General features: G+C 46.4%; 1 protein-coding gene across 3 annotated transcripts in view; it reads left to right on the top strand.

Moving 5' to 3' along the window:
- Nucleotides 1-341: 341 nt before the first annotated feature.
- Nucleotides 342-8,540, top strand: part of ZNF594 (zinc finger protein 594) — a 50,433-nt gene continuing 42,234 nt past the window's right edge. For 2 of the 3 annotated variants that reach the window (XR_007514058.1, XM_049859999.1), the window contains exon 1: nt 342-523. The gene's annotated coding sequence lies outside the window, so the exon portion shown is untranslated. Of the gene's footprint in view, nt 524-659; nt 747-8,540 lie in introns of those variants that run through there. The other variant, XM_049860000.1, reaches the window with a different exon arrangement.

Here is an 8,540-nt window from a genome sequence, read left to right as displayed (position 1 = left end):
CTATTATTAACCTCATTTACAGACGAAGCAACTGAGGAACAGAGATGCGAAATCACTTGTCCAAAGTCACACAGCATAAGTGGTGGAGCAGGGATTCTATTTGACTTTCTGAGTGTGTCACTTTCTCACTTTTAAATATTACGCTATCCTGGTTTATCTTTATTATCGTGAAGCTTTTGACAGGGCATTGCAAATGAAAGGCATCGATGAATGAGACCACAAAAGCATGTAGAAAAAGAAAACGTGAAAACGCAGAACAAAAACGTAGCCTGATGAAATGGGCTTGCCCACCCCGCTCCAACACCAGGCCGACTGAGCCGGAGCCCGCCCTAGGCGCGTCTAGGATCCCCGGAGGACCGAGTCTTGGTGGTAACCGCGATCCTGTAGCGCTGGCGCCAGCCAGTGCCCTAACCTGCGCGGCGCAGGACCCTCCAGGACTCAGTCTCCCCGGAAACTCAGCAGACCACGTCCGGAGCTGACAGGTGCGCCTGACCGAGCCTGCGCAGTGGAGACCCCTGAGACGGTAGGCGGCGGCTGGGGGCGCGCGCGCGGATAGGCTGACACGGCGGGGGTCCGGCGGGGAGGTGGGCGGGAGACCGCGCCCCTGCGAGCGCGCTGGAGTGGCCGCGGGGCCGCGGGTGCGGGGTCCAAGGCGATGGTGCTGCGCCCGTGTGAGGAGCAAGGGTTGCACGATGGCACCTGTGAAGGGGGCGCCGACCGAGCGGGAGGCCGGGGGTAGCCTGGAGGTGAGACCTCGCTGCGTTCGCAGAGCTGGAGGCCCTGGCACCTGGGTCCCTGCGGGAAGCGGGGTCGGGAGCAGATTTTCGGAGGCGCGGGGCCCCTGGTTTTCACAGAGTGGGCAAAGACCGGATCCTCAGGAGGACCTAGGCATGTGGTGCGCGACTGTGCGTTCTATGCCCTTGACCCTCTTCTCGGTCAAGGCTTGGCCCGCCCACCGACCCTCCCCCCTGCGGGGTCCCCCTACTTTTGTCGGTTCCAGTTATCCCCTATGGGTACTGCAAATTGCAGGTTCCCCAGGCCTAGACTCAACTGTCAAGCATAAATTCACCCTGTTCTTCGCTCAACGCTGTGCCTGCCAGGCGTGTTGGTAGATAGAACTTGAGTACCAGGCTGGGCTGCGGGAATGAACTGTATGGTTCAGACGTGTTCTTGTAGTTGACCTTAAAGTATTCATGCTGTTGCGGTTCAGGGGAGAAGGATCTGGGTCGGGAGGCGTCCGGCTAGGCTGATCTCTTTTTTGCAAAATTCCTCATATCCTTTTAGGAGCAGCTTCAAAAAGACATTTTCTTTGGAAAACATTCCAGGGTAGGCATCTCCCTACCTACATTAAGCTTTTCTTCTGTGCTTAGTTAGCGTTCATAAGCACTTATTACATTGCTTTTCTGCGTGTGGACACTCTCTCCCCGCCTCACCCTGCAGGGATTCTGTGCTTGTTTGGCATCCCTAATGCCTGCACCCCATTAACCCGTTGCTGTCCAGTTTATTCCCACTCATAGCGACCCTATAGGACAGAGTAGAATTGCCCCACAGGGTTTCTAAGGCTGTAAATCTTTACGGAATCAGACTGCCACATCTATCTCCAACACCGACCTTTCAGTTAGCAGCTGAACGCTTAACCACTGCGCCACCAGGGCTCCTAATGCATGCATATGAATGTGAATTACAAAGGGTTGAGGTGGTTAACAGGCATTAACAGAGCTGGGCCTGAAATACTGGGAAGTATTCCTGCAAGTCAGAGGTTGAAAAATGATAACCAGATGTGACTGTAGACCCATTTTCTTGACTCATGCTGTTGGTTTTTATTTGAATTAAGAGCCAACATTTTAAAATCAGAAAATTTTTCCCACACGCTTACACATAAAGTCTAGATTTCCAGCGTCTCTTGAAAAAATCAGAATTTCTGATCAAATGGGGCCCACATACCTGCATGGCACAGTTATGCTTGGCAGCGTAAGAAAGAGGTTGTATAGACCTAGCTTCCTGGGTATTGTGGTATTGTTTCTGCATGGCCTGCAGGGTTGACTTTTACATACTCCAGCGATTTCATAGTTTCCTTCTTTTCCCCCTCTCATTTTTCCCTGATTCTGTGAAGTTTAAAATTAACCTCTGTTCCTCTTGGGCGGGGGTAGAACAATCCTGGGAGCAAGAGGACTGAACAAAGGGCCCATCTTGTGCTAAGAATACCTGCAGAAGGTCAACCTGTCTGGAATGTGGTCATCGTGCCCACTTCAAAGGGAAACTGACACTTCAGATTCTTCAAACCCAAACCCTAACCCTATAAAACTCTCCGGTTGGCCTCCAGCAGGCAGACAGATTTTGGAGAAGCCCATTCCCCCCTGTTTCTTGTACACCTGTATACAGTAAAGCCCTCTTGCTGCTTACCTCACCCCGTCTCACTATTGGCTTCTGCAGCAGGTGGCTTGAATCCGTGTTTTGCGGTAACAATTAGCAGGAGTTGAACAGTAGCTCCCTTCTTTAGACTTGGCACAAATTTTCCAGGTCCCCAGTCCCTCAGGTTATTACTTTAATCTCCATCGTCTCCCTGTCACTGAAGCAAAATTCCAGTTGTCATTTATCATCTAGTATACTTCACTCATTCTGATTACCTGCCTGGCCCTTGAAGCCATTTGAGTTCTTGATCCCAGATGCAGGCGAAGGAGAGTCATGGGCCAAGGGACAGAATAGGAAGAAGCATAGTATATAGGAAGGTAGGGAGGACACTGGACAGTGGAGCACAGGTTTGCTGTTAGGTGACTGTGACATAGAGTAGGGCTATGTATGTCAAAAAGAAGCTATTTCCTTTTGTTATTATCTGCCATCAGGTTGGCCCCAACTCTTGGCAACCCCATGCACAACAGAAGAAAATGCTGCCCAGTCCTGGACCATCCCCATAACTGGTTACAGATCAGACCCTTGTGATCCATGGGACTTTCACTGGCTGATTTTTGCAAGTAGGTTGCCAGGACTTTCTTCTGGTCCACCATTGTTTGGAAGCTTCTCTGAAACCTGTTCAGCATCATAGCAACACGCAAGCCTCCACTGACACATGGGTGGTGGCTGCGCATGAGGGGCATTAGCCAGAACCGAACCTGGGTCTCCCACATGGAAGGCAAGAGTTCTACCACTGAACCACCGCTGCTCCCTTTATTTCCTTTAGTAGGTGATAAAAAGTTCATTGTAGGTTTCCGGCCATTGGTGTGAATGAAAGCAGTGTTTTAGAAAATTATTTCATCTGGCAGTGACACCAGATGAGTGGAACCAGAAAACATGTTTAAAGATTTTACAGGAATCCAAGCATGAGGTGAGAAGGTTCTAGATTAGGAAGGGGTTGGAGAGAACCAAAGGAGCAGTTTTCACAGTTAGGTAGTAGGTTCAGATAAACGTAATAGAGAGGGAAGAGTCAAAGATGACTAGATCCCAAACCAAAACCCACTGCCACTGAGTCAATTCCAACTCATAGCAACCCTACAGGCCAGAGTAGAACTGCCCTATAGGGTTTCCAATCTTTACAGAAGCAGACGGCCAAGTCTTTCTCCCTCGGGGCAGCTTTTTCAGTTAGCAGCCCAATGCTTAACCACTGTGCCACCAGGGCTCCTATGACTAGAACAGAGCTCCTCAAATTTTACTGTACATAAGAATCACGTGGAGAGCTTGTTAAACACAGATTGCTGGGCCCCACTCTTGACTCATTACATCTGGGGTGGTACTTGAGAATTTGCATTTCTAACAGACTGCTGGGTGATGCTGATATTGCTGGGGTGTGGATCAGATTTTAGGTAGCACTAAACTACTGTGTTTTAGGCTTAGAAACCCCTACAATACAAGCTCTGTGAGGTCGGGAACTTTTACTTGTTCACCAGTGTATCCCAAGGCCCAGAATGGTGCATGGATATTGTAGGCTCATGATAAATATTTGCTAAATTAAAATTGATCATTTGGGCAGAAATGGATGGTCAGAAAGGGAATAAACTTAGAAGCAAAATTGATGAGTTTATTTTTATCCATTTGATTTATATTGACTATCAGTAAGACATTGGGCTGGAGATGCACTGTGAATAGATAACTAAAATGTGGTTAACAACAAACAACAACCCATTGTCGTCTAGTCGATTCCGATTCATAGCAATCCTACAGGACAGGGTAGAACTGCCTCATAAGAGTTCCAAGGAGTGCCTGGTAGATTCGAACTGGTTAGCAGCTGTAGCTCTTAACCATTATGCCACCAGGGTTTCCAAAATGATTAGGAATAGTCATTTTAGATTTGGGATTTATTCTGCACAAAGGTGACCACTGAAGCAAAAAGGTGATATGGTCAGTCTTAGTCATCTAGTGCTGCTATAACAGAAATACAAGTGGATGGTTTTAACAAAGAGAAATTTATTTCCTCTCAGTAAAGCAGGCTAGAAGTCCAAAGTCAGGGCATTAGCTCCAGGGGAAGGCTTTCTCTCTCTGTTGGCTCTGGAAGAAGGTCCTTCTCATCAATCTTCCCCTGGACTAGGAGCTTCTCTGCACAGGAGCCCCGGGTCCAAAGGACGTGCTCTGCTCCTGGCACTGCTTTCTTGGTGGTATGAGATCCCATGTCTCTGCTTGCTTGACTCTTTTGTATCTCAAAAGATACTGGCTTAAGATACTATCTGATCTTGTAGATCTCATCCATATAACTGCCACCAGTCCATCTCATTACATCAGAGTGATAGGATTTATAACACACAGGGAAATCACATCAGATGACAGAATGGTAGACAATCATACAATACTGGGAATCATGACCTAGCCAAGTTGACAGATATTTTGGGGGATCACAATTCAATCCATGATATCATCATCGAGATATGAATGTCAAAAGAGAGGACCAGGGGCTGAGCCTTGGTAATACCAACCTTTAATAGAAGAAAGCTGAAAGGGCAAAAACAGTAAAGAAAAAGTGCAGCGGTTGGAATATCATACATTGTAGAAGCCAAGGGAGAAAAAATTTACAGGGATTATTTAGTCAAGGGAAAGAGGGAGGAGTGTCAACCTACTATTCATTTATTTAACAATTATGCAGTTTTTATCTGTGTTACAGGTACTGTTCCAACAATGAACAAAAAAAAAGACCCCCACTCTCAGGGACTGTACATTCTCGAGAGGCTTATACTGTAGAGATGTGAGGCTTTATGATTATTGCCGTATTTAATATGTACAGTAAGACTTAGGAATAAGTGGTATTATTTCAGTTTTATAGTTGAGGAAATGATGATTGACAGATTAAGAAGCCAGGATTCTAACTTGCTTCTGCTTACTTCTGCAGCCTGTGTTCTCTTTCTGGCTCCAAGCTGCCTCTCAGTTCTCATCACCAGTGTCATTTTTTGCTTCACATACCATTTCCGTGCTGATGATTCCAAAATCTTTGTCTCCATCCTATGTTTTTTCCTCTGGGCTCCTGACCCATTCATCCACTGTCTTCCTGGACATTTCCTCCTGGATGCCTCCCAGGTACTTCAAACATAACATGTGTAAATGGAATTCATTCCCTCCTCTCCCTCACCTCCACCCTGGGCCTCTTGTGCTCCAACTACTTGCAAGAGAGTTAGACAGATGTACAGTTAGAGAACACAGTCTACACAAGACCACCCTCACTTCTGACAACACTTATAAGTTCAGGGTCCCCAAGACCACCCTTAGACTTGATAATTGGCTGGAATGACTCACAGAACTCACTGAAAGCTGTTATATTCACAGTTACAGTTTATTACAGGGAAAGAATACAGGTTAACATCAACCAAGGGAAGAAGCGCATAGGGCAGAGCCCAGGAGGGTACTAAACATGGAGCTTCTGGTTGTCCTCTCTCTGTGGAGTCAGGGCATTGTCACTATCCCAGCATCAGTGTGTGACTGTACACATGGAGTATGGCTAACCAGGGAAGCTCACCTGAGCCTTGGTGTTCAGGATTTTTTATTAGGGCCCCATCATGTAGGCATAATTGATTGCCCGTGACTGCTGTCAATGTCCAGCCCCTTTGGAGGTCAGCTGGTAGCCATGTTATCCAAAGCTCCCACTTTAAATCACATTTCGGGTCTTTCTAGCATGCCCAGTTCCTACCCTCAGACTGTCCAGTGTGGCTATCCCCTGATCCCAAATCATCTCAATAAACTATCCAGTGACTCAGGGCCCTCAGGCAAACAGACACTCCCATGAAGCATGCTGTTCCAGGGGCTCAGAGATTGCTGCCTGGAATCTGAGGACAAAGGCCAGGCTTCTAGGTGGGCAAGATGGAATTCTTTACTACACATTACCCACTGGGACAGTTGCTGAAATTAGGAACCTGGATGTCATCCTCAACACCTACTCTTTCCCCTTACCCCCCCCCCCCAATCTAGGGTAGCACTGATTTTGCTTAGTTTCACTTTTTTAATGTCTCTTTACTCAATCCACTTCTCTCTATCCTCATTGCAAATAACTCACTTCGGCCTTCATTGTCTCCAACATAGGTTACTGCTGTAGTTTTCCTTACCGATATTTGAGCATGCAGCCTTAAACCCTCTAGTCCATTCTCCAGAGAGTGGTCAGAACAGTCTCTTAAAGACAGAAATCTGATTTTATCATTCACCTGCTTTACCCCTTCAGTGCCTCAGCATTGATGCCAGGAGCAGATCCAAACTCTAGCCTAAGTCTACAAGGCCCTCCATAACTCAACTGTCAATTCACCAGCTTCATCTTTTACTACCATGTACTCTGGGCTTTGGAGTCCCTGGCTGGTACACACAGTTAACACGCCCAGCTGCTAACTGAAAGGTTAGAGGTTCAAGTCCATCCCAAGGGACCTGAGAAGAAAGGCTTGGCAATCTACTTCCAAAAATCAGCCATTGAAAACCCTATGGAGCATAGTTCTACTCTGATACACATGGGGTTACCATGAGTTGGAATGAACAGCACCTGATTTACTCTGGGCATCAGTCATATGGTACATCCATGAATGCATTATAGGTTTTCTCACTTCCTGGCCTTTGTACATGCACTATAGCCCCAATCTGACAAGCCCTTTTTCTTTTAGTCTAGTTATCTCAAATTGTCTTTCAGGCCTCAGCTTAGGAGCTGCCTCCTTCAGGAAGTTTCCTCACTCATCCCACTCCCTCAAGGTTGTGCCCTTCCTGTGAGGTCCCACAGCACCCCATACTTACCCTAACTGAGCACTTGTTGTTAGCTGCCATTAGATCAGCCCCTGACTCTTATGACGCAATGCACAATAGAACAAAATGCTGTCCAGTCCTGTGCCATTCCCACAATTGGCTGCAGATTGGAATGTTGTGATCCATAAGGTTTTCATTAGCTGATTTTTCAGAAGGAGATCACCAGGCCTTTCTTCTACTCCATCTTAGTCTGGAAGCTCCACTGTTCAGCATCATAGCAACACGCAAGCCTCTACTGACAGATGGGTGGTGGCTGCACGTGAGGTGCACTGGTCGGGAATAAAACCAGGGTCTTTCACAGGAATGGAAGAATTCTATCACTGCACCACCACTGCCCCCATATTGAGCGTTTAACTCATTTAATTGACATCGTATAGCCACCGCAAGCTCCTTAAGTACAGACTCTGTCATCCTCATTATTGTATTCTAACCACCTAGCATAGTTCCTGGCCCTTGGTAGAGGCTTAACTACAGAGCAGATGAATACTAGAGAATGGGAAAGGAGAAATACAGTAAAGATGCAGAGTCACTGGAAAGACATAGTAATGTGAGGTGATTTTCACCACATGAGTTCATATACTTTTAAAGTGAGCCAAGATTATCTGCTGAGAACAAGGTAATATGGGAGGTAGTGGGGATTTAAAAGAACAGGTGTGGCCTGTCTGCTGTTGAATTTCTATTGGGTAGCTATTGAACAGGAACTTCTATTTCAGGAATTCAAGATGCTGCAGGATGCAACTGACTGACTCATTATAAGAATGCTGGGCAGTGGGACTGCACTCAGTGGAATCTCTACAAGGGAGAGATGCTAGAGAAGGAGGCTGTAAATACAGATCTGGTCTCACTGAGTTAGGGCACTGTTTCTAACTTAGAATTCATATATTCTCAGTTCTCTGAGTTTTGGTTAAAAAAAAAAAAGTATTTTAAAGAGCTCTGTTGAATTAGAAGATAATTCCCAATAGCTTCAAGTCTTGGAGACAAGATGCTTCTGCCCTTTGTTGCAGGATGTCGGGCCTGTTCTGTGGAGTTGAAGTTGGCAGGTCCTTGACTCTCCCTGAGCTTGCACTGTCTCCAATCTCTACTCCTGTTAGAAACCAGTAGATAACCAAAAGCTGAGCTCATCTTCAAACCTTCAAACCCACTCTTCCCAATCTCAAAACCTACTCCTCCTCTGACCCTGTCTTTATTAACAGCACAATATATCATCTATTGCCGAAGCTAGAAAATGAAATTCATTCTTGACTCTTCTGTTTCCCCCATATGCAGTTACCTTGTGTCTTAGTCATCTAGTGCCGCTATAGCAGAAAGACCACAAGTGGGTGTTTTTAACAAAGAGAAATTTATTTCCT

This window comes from Elephas maximus, chromosome 19, assembly GCF_024166365.1.
Source record: "Elephas maximus indicus isolate mEleMax1 chromosome 19, mEleMax1 primary haplotype, whole genome shotgun sequence".
Taxonomy (NCBI): Eukaryota; Metazoa; Chordata; class Mammalia; order Proboscidea; family Elephantidae; genus Elephas; species Elephas maximus.
Note: the sequence above shows the minus strand (reverse complement) of the source record. Positions and strands in the feature narration are given on the sequence as shown.